The sequence below is a fragment of the Dunckerocampus dactyliophorus genome, chromosome 3, assembly GCF_027744805.1.
Source record: "Dunckerocampus dactyliophorus isolate RoL2022-P2 chromosome 3, RoL_Ddac_1.1, whole genome shotgun sequence".
NCBI lineage: Eukaryota > Metazoa > Chordata > Actinopteri > Syngnathiformes > Syngnathidae > Dunckerocampus > Dunckerocampus dactyliophorus.
The window spans coordinates 13698411-13712072 of NC_072821.1; the positions used below are offsets into that span (position 1 = coordinate 13698411).

A 13662-nucleotide genomic window follows, 5' to 3' on the forward strand; every position below is an offset into this window, starting at 1 on the left:
CCCAATATAGTAGACAAAACAAGAGTACATAAGCTATTTAAGACATAAATAAAACTCCTGCTCATGTGTGTCACAGTAAATGTGTTCCCTAGGGGACCTAAGTGGCGGGCGGACAGTGTGTCCAGGACAGGAAGTGACGTCGGAGGTTCAGAGTTGAGTTTTAGCTTGTCTTGGGTTATGGCCCCAACAGTAGCTCGAGTTATTATTATTATTGCTGTGCTTGTTGTGAGATCCTTTAAACCTGCAATACAGTAAATGCCTGTTCTGGTCTGGTGCTTGTCTCACTGAACAATGACTGACAACTTGTGGCCAATGTAGAATACTACATACACAATTTTAATGCTTCTTCTGCCTTGTATTTGTATTTTTGTCCATTTAGCTATTTTTATGCTTAGGCCAAGAATAAGTACAATTTGTGTAAACATGCATATTTAGTTTTAATAATAATAGGTCTATACAACCACGACACAGTAAACATTTATGAATTAATTACATTTTGAGGGCGTGATGTAGCGAGGGATGCCTGTATATTATTGTTATGTTCTATTCTGTCTGTCTTTAGGCTCAAGAGAATATGTTGCGGAGGCAACGCTCCCGCCTGCTAGCGTCTCATAGCTGCCTACGGTCAAACTGGTGTCAAGGTAAGGATTTTTGTATATACTGTATAATTAGTATTTCTTGTCAAGTATGACCTTCCCGACCGAGTACTGATCATACGAAAAGACCAAGAATCAAACTCCCTTTTTTAATAATTCATATTGTTTTTTTGTTTGTTTTTTTTAAATCTATACAGCATAGAGAAGCATTACATACTGTATGTAAGTTAAACATGTTCTTTTCAGCTTGATGTGGAGCTTCTTGCTGATGTGAGGCTCGGGGTGTGAATAAATGGAAGTGGTACGTGCTAGCTAAGTCCAGCAAGTGCTGTCATCATGCTGGTGGCCTGCTGGAAAGCCTGACTTTTAGGACTGAATGATTGCTAATAAAACATGTGATTGAGAGGAGAAGAGAGTGAGAACCATAAACAAGCTGGATTCTGCCCTTTAATTTCACCGTCTCCAGAGAATTGCTTTTGCTGCGCCTCAGAGTCAGACCTGCACACAAGCAGTTTAGTCGTCTGCCCAAGGACTGAAATTTAATTTAGCTGCTGTGTTGTCAGTGTGTGGGTGTGTATGTATGTGTGTGCACAAGACACATAATGTGTGTGTGCTTGTATCTGTCAATCTGGCTGTCTTTGTCTGTTTGCTTGAGTCAGTTTGGAGCACAAAACTTGCTTTGCATGAACTATAACTGCAGTTTTTGCTCCAGTGTTTTTGTGTGCACGCTGCATTGTGTGTTTTTCTTATTCTCTTGTGACTAAATCATTTTAGTGTAGACTGGTTGTTACAATGCTGTCTCACAGCAGTGCACGGCAGTGTTTATTTGCTCTGTTCTTTTAGGGTTTTAGTGTTTCTTTTGCATTCCAGCACTTGATGTGTTATCGCTGTTTTAACCTGTAAACTTAAAAATGCCCTTTTTTGCTGTAAGCATTAAAAGTTTGTTGTCGAACTTTTGGCAGTAATCTGTACTCTGTATGCTAATTGCATGTTAGAAAGTACACCAGCTGAATTGTTCAGGAGTGGTTGCCTTGGTTTTTTACTATGGATAGTATTTTTTTTTTTTTTTCGGTGTGTGTTTATGGTGCAGGTTTCTGATGAAAGCCTGGAGCATAGGCATATATCAGAGCTCCAGCACTAATAAAAGACCAGCAAGCTGTGCTCCTCTCCTTCTGGGAACAGCAGTGCATTTTTATGGCTTCTCTGACAGCAAGATAAAGTGCCCTTCCAATTAGAAAAATATTTGGCCACATACCTACTGACAACAATTGTATGTATTTATTTTCCATGCCATTTGATCAGGAATCCTCGCTATTTTTACAGTGTGCTTTCTCATCACCGCGTCTCGGGCATGCACATGTTAATGTGGTCCCCATCACTGCACCCCACTGCTGTATAAAGAAATATGCCTGGTATTATTTTGGTGTCTTTCTTCTTTTTTCGTCTAAGGGTTGGGCTGCACCCGTGTTATGTTTTGGCATGAGTTCGGAAGCGAGGCAGTGTTTGTTTTATATTTCATTCTGCATGAAGGGACTCATGCTGTTCTGTGTGTGTGTTGATGTCATTCCTGTTGCCCTCGTCATCCATCTATGCCTCAGACATGTGTGCATATACTGTATATACTCCGCTGCTGATACCATATCGTCCCGCTATCTTTTTGAGGATATTGTAGATGCTTTCCCTCTGTTTTTTCCCAGAAAGTGCATTAAAATTAAATTCTCTCTTGTTGCTGTGAAAAGAGGCACACGTAAAAATAATTGGCTGTTGGAGAGAACAAAGGGCTGATTCCTTTCTCCTCCCTATACACCCCAGCCAGGCATTAATACCAAGCATGCTGCATTGTTCCGCTGTCTGCAGCCATCCCCCTAGCCAGACACTCAGCCCCGGAGAAGTCACTTTTAATGTCTGATAATCAAGGTGAATTTTCAAAAAGCTGCCATTTTCAAATGATGGTGTATATATTATGTGGAGATAGGAGTTCAGGAGAAGAGGGGCTCCAGAGGCAGGGTCACCCGTGCAAAGTGAAAGAGAGACACCCAATGGCCACAGGTGGGACTGCAGCTTGATCATAGCTCCGCATGCCGGTTACAAGAACACTGCTTGAGTTGAACTAACAATTACAATTTCATTTGCGAATTTGTATAGCTACCACACTGAATGTCCACATATGCAGCACATCTGTGTGTGTCTCCATCCAGATGTTGCCCCATGCTGAAGGAAGCTCGTATGTGGCTGTATTGGGGACTCAGGCAGGCAGCGGAGCTCCATTTCCCCGCCACAGGCCACAGACTCATCTTCTCCTTGCTCCTCCCACCGCCCGTCTTCCCCCCACCTCACGGTATGATTATTTCCCCTCTGCTCCACACACCATTATATTCCAGCTCTGCAGTTACCCCGCTCTGTTGTCATTTTTCATCGCATGTATTTGCTTGTGTGCAGCAATGCACATTTGCTCTGAGCCTGTGCAATATGTTAAGGATGTGGAAATATGCAGCGTGCAAAAGAAATAAAGAGTATATATTTCTTTTCTTTGAGGAAAAACAGGGTGATTCTCACCATGTATCTTAACAAACATGACCGCAAGGCTTTTTACACACCCGGGAAAACAAATTGTAAATGTGTTTCCCATACTACGGTGGGCATTTTGTCTGGCATTTGATAGGGGCATGCATTTTGCTAAGCTGTAAGATTGTGTGTTGGGCTATTTGCTGTCATACTGAACTGGTTGCTAATTTTTCCTCCCTATACTGTCCAAAGTGCATCGCATTACACACTAATAACATGCAAAAAAAATCACTGACCACGAAATTAAGTATGCATACAGTACACACTCTGAGATGCAGTACAAGAGCTGTATGCATTCTGCCATTATGAAAACAATAATGCCCACTTATGACGTACTATGGTACGATAAGAGAGATACTGACAGGTCTTTCAAATATTTTGGTAATGTTGTTGAACCCTGAGTAGGATCTAGTGCAGTTCCGACAGCACTGCAAACTATAAGGCCAGGGATGCCAAATCTGTTTTCATCATAAGCCACATCACGGCTGTGTTTGCCCTCCGAGGGCCGCTCCTAACTGTGAAATCATATAAAAGTATAATCGCCTCATCTTATGATTATACAATTGCCACCTGCATTTGATTATTAGTATTATATCAGGGGTGTCAAACTCGCGGCCCGTGGGCCATTTGCGGGCCACCAAATCGTATCTTGCGGCCCGCGACCGGACATCAAAGAGTAGTGTAACTGCAGCCCGCTTACAGTACATACTTAGAGGGGCAGGCAAACACCAACACTGAACTAACAGTGGTGTTATCACATGGATGTATTGTGAATTGTATCGCATCGTGAGGTACCCTGAGATTCCCAGCCCTACTCCCAATACTTGATGCTAGAGTCCCTTGATAGAGAGAGTTACGACAACTGAGATTACGCCGCCATGTTGGGGCAATTCAAGCGTGCACAGTACGACAATGCATGTAAAAAGTAAGGTATTCAATGTAATATCCATGAAATAATTGCAGTTTAGATTAAGTGCACAAAATGAGGTTCCCCGACCATACAGGTCAAAATAAATCTAAAATTGGGCCAGATTACAAACAGTATAATACGATTTTTATTTAAAAAAAACTTCATTATTGCACTTCACATCTAACATTGCGAATTCCTTCTACAGTTTTGAAGCATTTTAAATTAAACTAGGGGGTAAATGAGGACATTGACATGAAGATGTGCAAGACCTGTTTTTTTTGTGTTTGTTTGTCGGACAAAGCGTTGCCATGGTAAGTTTGCTGGAGATCATGGATAACTTTATTTGCAACCAGAGGTGATTTACACAAGGATCATTCACATTAAACAGAAATTCACAACACCAAATACAACACATGGGACCGAACACTCTCAATTGACCTACCTCGCACAGCTTTGAAGACGAGTTCGGCATCCAGCCCAAACGGTTGATTTTAATCTCCCAAATTGTCCGTCTTTTGGTATCTGAAGGGAATCTGTACAGCTTGAAATCCTTGTCGTGTCTATTTGTGCATCCAAATGCACAACAACCCGGCATTTTTGATGAATAAACAACAATACAGCCAAGAATACTGTTGTATTCTGTTGTGTAAAGGCGAACGCAAACGCGAATTTGGCCCCAACTCCACGAGTCATGTGACCGTATTTTTTTCGACTCGTCATGTCATAACTCTCTCTATCAAGGGACTCTACTTGATGCGGCCCAGCCTCACCCAGACTCTACCTCCACTGGCCCCCAGTGAAACCCCTGTATTATATTTGACCAATTTCCACCAATGGATAAAGTCTTTTGAACAATAAGTTAAAGGACAAGCAGGAATTCAAGGCATGGAACATTGTTGCATCAAAAGTGAAGCAAAACTGCAGTAACGTTACGTTGAAAAAACAAATACATTTGTCCAGAAAGACGAAGAAGAATATTAGTCGTGCTGACGTGCATTGTGGCCACGCTTTTTGCAGTCCTCATAAAATGATGAGGCGGGCCGGCTCTGGCCCTCGGGCCTTCTGTTTCACACTTGTGCTGTAGGCTTTCATGCAGTTTAAATCATACTGTATCTTCTAGTGCACGGGTGTCCAAACCTTTTATACTGAGGGCCACATACTGTACTGAAAACGGAAAGGACGCGAGGGCACCTGTTTCGTAAACCATCACATGTAGATATGCTAAGAAGTTAATATACTGTATATTTTAAGAACAAACTGCATCTCAGTTTTGTGATACAGGTAAAAAAAGCATATTATTAGTATGAACTTCAGTCTTTGCTTTTTTTCCCATTTTTCCCATTTTTGCTGGGTTTTTTAAACTTTATTTCAATATTTCAATATTTAGCCTAGCGACCAGTCCAGGGTGTACCCCGCCTGTCGCCCGAAGTCTGCTGGGATAGGCTCCAGCATACCCCCGCGACCCTAATGAGGAGAAGCGGTATATAGAAGACGGATGGATGGATGGAATATTTTGACTTTATTCCCACAATATTGTAATATTATGTAATATTTAAACATAAAACATAAAAATGACAACTTTATTTTGTTTTGTTTTGTTTCTCATTTCACAACTTAAAAAAACATATTTTTAAATGTCATCTTTATGCTACTAAAATGACAATTTAAATATTTCAATATTATATTATTCTCGTAAAATTACATTACACTTCATTCTTGTCAAATTACTGCTGATGTTTCCATTTTTGCTCCTGTTGTTTTTATTTTGGGTTTCTTGTTCAATTATGTTTTTTGAATCTGCCGCAGGCCAATAAAAAAACAGCCGCAGGCCACAAATGGTCCGCAGCCCGCTTTGGACACCCCCGTTTCAGTGTGAATGTGACACCGCCAGGCTTGCAGTTTACTGTCGTGTCTTTGCAAATTTTGCCAAACAGCTCGGCTAGATTGCCATCCTTTTGTGTTGATTCATAAAAAATGTGCAAAACAGGATTCATCTCACAGCGTGGGCTCATACCCCAGCACTTACACCTGCTGCACCTGGTACGATCCCTTGATGTCAAATTGTTTACGAATAACTTGCCTTCAGTGCGGTTGCATAATAATCGAGCAAATCAAATGTGCTATTTGTTCCCCAATAGCAGTGATTGTGTTATTTTTCCCTGAGTGGTTGGAGGGCATACTTTCAAAGTGTTGATCCTAGCTGTGGTGCAGAATAAAGACAGAGGAAAGAGCCACAGGCAGTCTGATGTAAGGATGTAACGAGCGAGAGAGGCTGATACTGATGTGGCTCGGTGCCAGTCTGGGCACTGTGCCCACGAGGAGGCAGCACTGACTGTGGCAAAGAGACACACAGACACTGATGGGCCGAGAATCCCAAATGTGTCAGGAGGAGGGGGATGAGGCTGACTGGCAGGAGTGCTTTGGTCTGCATTTGCATGTGAACGAGTCAGGTTATGACACAGCCAACGTGCAGTGGGGACACCAGTGGAGAATGACGGCCAATGTTATGTCACCAAGTCCTTGCTGCTTATACAGCTCTAGGTGTGTCCTGTTCTCACGACTGGAAGGTGCTATCAGTTCAGTTATTTAATCAGCCACATGTTGTTTCATTTAGTTGTGTGTTTCACTATTGCTGCCATCTATCGTGTCTTTGTGCACTCCTTGAGTAAATACGTTCTCAACGCGATACAAATATTATCTTTTCTGCTTTGTGTGCATTTACATAATGTTTGCCTTTCTATGTACTGTATTATCTCTCTCACTCTCTTTTGTCTGTGCTCTTAAAATATTCCACTCACCCCTCAGCAGTTCCGCATGGTAGAGAAGCCTAATATCATCTCTGCGTCTGAATTCTAATTTATACCGTCAGGATAAAATAAATAGTCTGCAGTTAATTATGGCAATCCAGCTCTGGCTTTGCCCCAGTGATTTATGAAGTGTGTGTAGGCATTCCGCAATGCATTTTTCTTAATTTATTTTTAATCTGTCTTTCAATTATTTTCACCACCAATGTTTTAATGACGGCAGAGAGGACGCTGTTAATGAGGCCACTGAGATGAAACTAAAAGGCAGTCCAAGGTCTTCTACCAGGGCTGGCCCCAACAATTCCTTGCACCATACAGTACATACAGGCATACATACAGGCATACATACAGGCATATACGTATAGTTCTATACATAAAGGAGACTTAGCCAATCTCTGATTTCTCCACAGAAAACAATACAAATTAAAATTGTGTGTTCCAGATCCAGTCAAACTGTTGCCATAAAAAAAAAAAAAACGTCATTACCTGTACAGGCATGTACAGTTTTAAATAAAAACACTAAAATATCCATCAATCCATCTTAAATGCCGCTTATCCTCACTAGGGTCGCGGGGGTATGCTGGAGCCTATCCCAGCTGACTGTACACCCTGGACTGGTTTCCAGTCATCACAGAACCAAAAATATTTTAAATAAAATTTGAGCATTCCGAACTGTTAGATGTCGATGTTGTTGAAAGAGGTTAAGCACTGTAAAGTAAAAGTTTAAAACAAGAAATAATGTTGTAATTACAGTAGTACCTCGCATAACGTAAACCTCCTTTTACGTAAATTCCACTGAACGTAAAGAATTTATGTAAACTTTTTGCTTCGTATTACGGAAGAAATTCCATATAACGTAAAGCGTCAAGTCGGTGCAAGTTCAGAAATTCGATTTGAATAGCTCACGCGACAGAGAGAGGGAAACATTTTCTTTATTTTTTTTTTTTTTTTTGGGAAACATTTTCCATGACTAACTGAGTACACTTGGTGACGCCTTCTGACGCTTCACGCTCTCATTGGCTGATTATCGGGGCACCGCCTACGCTCTCATCCCATTGGCTGACTTATACAGCGCGCACGTGACATTGTGTGAGAGACAGGCTTCTCCCTCCAACCTCCCTTCCTCATCTTAGTCGCCCTTAAACTAGTTCGCACGCATTGAAATCTCTTCTTGAATATTTTGAAGGGCCAAAGGGGTGAGTTTGGGAAGATCTTGGAACGGTTTAGGCTATTTACATGTATTTTATGCCTCGTATAACATAAAAACCCTGTAACGTAAACGTTCTCGGAACGGATTATTGACGTTGTAGGGGCGTCTACTGTATTAGCTCACAGGTGAGTGTCTTGAGTTGCTGGTGTTGTTTTCTTTGTTTATGATGACTTATTGTATTGTATTGTTTTGTACTGTGTTGTGCTGCAGTCGGGTCAACTCTTCTTTTTCGGTTATCATCGCACCAATCCTCTTTGCCATCACTAATATACTTTTGTCGTAGCATTGCAAAAAAGCCAAAGAAAAAGCACACACACTTGAAAGTTACGTCGTTAGATGCTCACTGAGCTGAAGTCTCCCAAGATTTGCTGAAGTCTCAAAAATCTTGCTTGCATCACATGACGTCACAAAGTTTTTGCGCAACTTTAGAGGCTTATTTTCCCGGATTTATTCATTGGATTTTATTTTCATTTATTTATTTTTTAATTATATTATCTTTAGGGTGAATTTTGAGGTTCTACTGTAGTTGCGGTGGCGATGACAGTAGATCCCCACTTTTCGTGGGAGTTACACTGCAGGACACCAATGAATGGTAAAAATCCCAAATCCTCCTGCTAACTTGATGTTGATGTTCTCCGATTTTGGATCAACCTTTGCAATAAGAGTGACTGTTGTAATTACTAGATTAAATTCAGCTCCAGAACCCTCCCCACCTCTCTTCAATATGCCTCACACAATTTTACACACAATCAAACGCATTTTAAATTATAAAATGTACACGTACTCAACACCAATGAATGATAATGTAAGACGATCGATACAACAGACGGAATCAGAGTCACAGGGTAGAAGTTATATATCATTTTCCTTTTTACATCTCACAGCGGCCATGGTGCGTTCAAGGACCACCGAACAAAGTGCGACATCGCAACACTTGACAAAAAAACATTATCAGTGAAGCATAGCGACAAGTCAAAAAATCATGTTTTTTTAACATTGGTACACGGATGATGTACATTTTATCTGTATTATCACATTTATACCAACTATTGCCGACTCTGGGTGAATGAATGTGTTTTCTGCGAGAAAAAAAGCCTATTTTCCGGAAAAATAAAAATAAGATTTAAAAAATATATACTTTTTTTTTTTTTTTACAAAAAGCCAAATATTTGCAGCTCCATAAATACTGAATCACAAATGTACGCGGATCCAATGTACAAATTTAATAATTCCTCAATTATGTTATTATTAATTATGTCATTATGTTTGGCAGGGGATTTTGGTGCCCCTCGTTTGATTAACACAATAAAGCGCCAGCAAGTGGCATCTTCACACGTACCATTGAGTTCAGTTAATCTGGTTCACTATGATTTTATCGAGGGAATGCCATACGGTATGTTTGACGACAACCCACAAATTAAACCTGTAACTCAAATTCATAGTCACCGAGGGATTGAATTAGCCATTTCTTTCTTACGTTTACCCTTTCAGATGAAGTTGCAATAAACACCACATGCATCCTTTGTACCGTTATGTTTCTTCCTGGAAAATGTGTACCCAGTTACAGACTGAAGTACACTATAAAATTGAGACTTATGGGGACCTAATCAAAATTACAGCTATTACTAATGATAGCATAAAGCAAAATGTGGATGTGCAAGTTAAAGATAAAGTGCAGTGGAGGTTTGTTGCTCTCCAGAGGCAGGGGGAGGCCCCTGGCTCACAGACTAGAAAATGCCTGCTATGATTAGAAGCATTTCATCTATCGTTTCACCCCCTTTCAAATTAGACCTACAACTCTTCAGTTTGTTATGCACCACCGTTTTCTGCCAATTAGCATGAAGTGTGGTTATTTCAGTGCTGCGAGGGCCTGATGTGGGCTATAGGGAGCAAGGCTTTGCGTAAGCGCGGTGGTCAGCTACCAGACAGCTCACATCAGCCTTACCCCATTAGGGACATCCGCTCACAGCTCTCTGCATCAGGATGCTCTCATTTACCGCCTCCACATCCAGCCATTTATCTCTCCTTTCTCCTTTCACTCTGTCGTCGCTCACTTTTTAATTTTCCTCTCAAAAACAGATCCTGCATTAAGCAGCCAAGCATGGCCAGCTGCAATGTGTCTCTCTTGAAAGAGCAAAGCAATGATTTAATTTCTGCTTCTTTTCAGTCTCTGTGGTCTCCTCTACTTGCTCATGCACACATCATTACACACCGAGGTCTCATTTTCATCTCGGTGTGAGGGCGCATACTGGGTTTTAAGTAGTCGCCCACACCACGGCCATTGCTGACAATCAATACGTGTGGTCAGCACGGACTGCGCAGGGCTTCCTAAATAGGCCCTGAAGGTCCAGTCATAAAACACCTTAGAGGCCTTACATGCTACCCCATAAGTCACCTTTTTGCTTTCATTCCTATGAAAGCATGAACCATTGGTGGATAGGTTACCCATTGAACCATTTCACTACGTAACCAAACATCCTGTTTACACATCCTGTCCTGGTCTTACCGGTTTTGGGTTTTTTTTTTCAGAAAGTGATGAAAATATCCTGGTTTTCATTGGTTTTCATTGGGCCATTAAATTGACCGGCATGAGGGCACTCTGCTGCCATGTGGGTGGCTTTTTGAATTCGAGATTTTGAAAAGCCAAAGAAAAAGCAAAATATAAGCATGGAGTTAATCTTATGACGCTTGCCCAGTTGAAGTCCATAAAATTGGGGACGCCACGCACAACGGCGGTTCAAATTCTCGCTACTTTTTTTCCGAAAATATGATAACAAGCATTTTAACTCAGTGTGTCTGTGTCATTGTGTTTTTGGAGTCAAGAATGTTTTTCCATTTGTGTGTTTGTGTTGGTTTATATCCATATAGAGGAGGCGTACATTAAATGTATTGAAATTCTAGGGCATCTTTGAGTAAACTTTGAGTATCATTCGAGTATCTCATTGCCGGGGCGAGTGTCCTGGTTAAAAAAAATATAGTCACCCTACATGACAGAAATTTCTCCAAAATAAACATTTGGGGGAAATCATTCAGTCGCAAACAGTCCGGAAGTGTGTGCGTTAATTTTTTTTCTTTTGATACTTCCTTGTCATGCCGTTATCCACTAATATTAACATTAGTCGACTTTGAAAGTATACCACAGTTGTTGGATTTTTCTGCGCCGGTTCAGACGTTGGTCTGCTGCAGTGCTAACTAACGACAGCATGAAACCATTGAAACTCACAGACTTTACCTGTAACATGCACAGACGTATTACAACCCGTACATCCATCAGTACCAGGATGTCATCAAAGCAAACACCTTCCTCGCTCACCGTGCAACCAAAAATAACAACTAACACAGGTGGAACTGCACCACATATACTGTGCTCGAAATAAACACTTCCTATAGAATAGTTTTGTTTTGCACCTTTACAGCAGCAGTCTGCACTTGCGGGGACGAAGGCTGAGCAGACCTGCGACAGACTCCGTACTCCGTACTCCCGATTTATCGCAAAGCAGAGCACAGACACAGGACTGGACAGGATGCTTACACAGTAATACACTTGTCTTGCAAGTTATACATCTTTATAAAATAGAATCATTTTGCATGTGTATTAGTGTGTAAGCAACTGTACCGACAACTGCATAGTAAATTTTTTGTGTGTTCGACATGCGTTATTTGTTATTTTCAATGCACCATAAGTGAGGTAGACATTTGGGTTGATAAGCTCCTGTTGGTGTGAATAAGAGTGTAAATATACCAGGATGATTCGGTGCATATAATGAAGAATTCCTCAAGCAAGTTGAACTTGGACTGTGAGTACTTTCCGTGCAACTCAGGCTTTACCAATGTAGGGCACATGAGATGGGTTTTCTACCAAAAACAGCATAATTATGGAGATTGTAAGCGCAATAAAAATAAAAAATAATGTTCAGATAAAAAATCTACAAAAATGTACATTGTGCAGAACCTCACAAGGAAGATCCAAGGGGTTACAGTAATGACTTGAAAATCCTCCCCAACTTGTTCCAACAGGTGGTGGCAAAGTTAACCCGTTCATGTGAATGAGACACGCGTTGATACCCACCACCCACATTGTTTGCACATGCGTTCATGCAAGTGGCACAAAGACTATTTGTGCCAGAAATTTTGAACATAGACATTTTTTTGCGCACTGGCACGCAGCCGCACACGGTTTACTCATACTTCACACCTGTTTACGTCCAAGTCACTCATTGGCATGCCATTGTCACACAAAATTGCATCCCACTGCGGGGGACAAAATGCGTGCATTAAACTAGGTTTTACACTGTTGGTCTGCGGATGTGCTGCAATTGAATGCTGCCTAGAATTGAGAAATGGTAATGCGATCAAAATCATTTGGAACACAAATGAAAGCGAGATAGGCTCAGCGGAATAGTCAGATTAAGTTTTTCCATGCGGGTAGTTCCCTATTTAGTTCTGAATTGAAGAGTGGAATAGGTGGCGCATGGGCCAGCATAGGCTAGCCTTTGGGCATGTTGACAGAGACTGAACAACGAGAGTGTTTCTCATCTTGCTTTGCCTCCAGCCCTGATGCCTACATTAACCAAAACGATAGCAAGCAACTTTAATTACCTTTTCATCCAGGCGCTCTTTCCATCCACCATTTCCCACTTTGCTTGTGCAAATGGGGGCGGAGAGGAAAGCGCGATAGAAGGTAGCGAAGCATAATTACTTATTTTACTGGAGAGCAGCAGAATGCTTGTTGCCAAATGACTCTAATTCCAAATGGTTAACAAGATTTTTCTTTTTAATAGAGCCGAGTCCACGTGACAGTGAATTGCTTCCCTATTCGAAGCCTTAATGGCTTTTCATACTTTGCATTTCCAATAAGCAGTAAACTCGGAAATTAATATTGCACACTGTGTTATGATGCAAATAGCAGTGAGATAGCAGCACTACAGTCTACCTTCATGCACAAACCTCTGATTAGATCCATAATTGATCTGGTGGAATGATTTTTCACATTGGCACGTACCTGTATTTGTTTGTGTAATTTCCGTCTCTAAGATTCACTGTCATTGTCAGCGTAACATCTCTGCCTCTAGAAGAACTTTTAATGAAATGAACAGAGTTGGCTAGAACGGATCTTAAAGTTTCATTCACCTAACTAGGTTTTGCTTACCATGTACTTTTTGTGCATTTAAGAAATTCAAGAGCACTACTGTATCTCTTTGAGCACTTTAGTTGTAGATTTTACAAGTTTTAACACTGGCTGCTGGATAAATGTGAGACAGATGTTGAATTCTCTCCCCTTTTTGGGGCAATTCAAGATTTTCACTCTGCGGAGATTATGCTTTTTTGACATTCATTTACAAATAGAAATACAATACGAAAAAGCATAAAACCCCGATGTATACCATCGGCACCGAAAAGTTGGAACTGGGTTTTACTTTTCGGTCCAAATGTATGTGATTCAAACTAATGAAACAGGAACATTTGCAGTCTGTTTTGAATTTTTACATTCAACAATCAGAAAGACTGAAACCATGTTTTCATACACACATTCATTCATTGTCATTCATACATACATTCATACATTCTCAGGTATTA

General features: G+C 40.9%; 1 long non-coding RNA gene across 1 annotated transcript in view; it reads left to right on the top strand.

Annotated features, from left to right (window-relative positions):
* Nucleotides 1-13662, top strand: part of LOC129179169 (uncharacterized) — a 77026-nt gene that overhangs the window by 12597 nt on the left and 50767 nt on the right. Inside the window, exons 2-3 of the long non-coding RNA XR_008569907.1 lie at nt 563-641; nt 2795-2934. This is a non-coding gene — a long non-coding RNA (uncharacterized LOC129179169). The remainder of the gene's footprint in view (nt 1-562; nt 642-2794; nt 2935-13662) is intronic.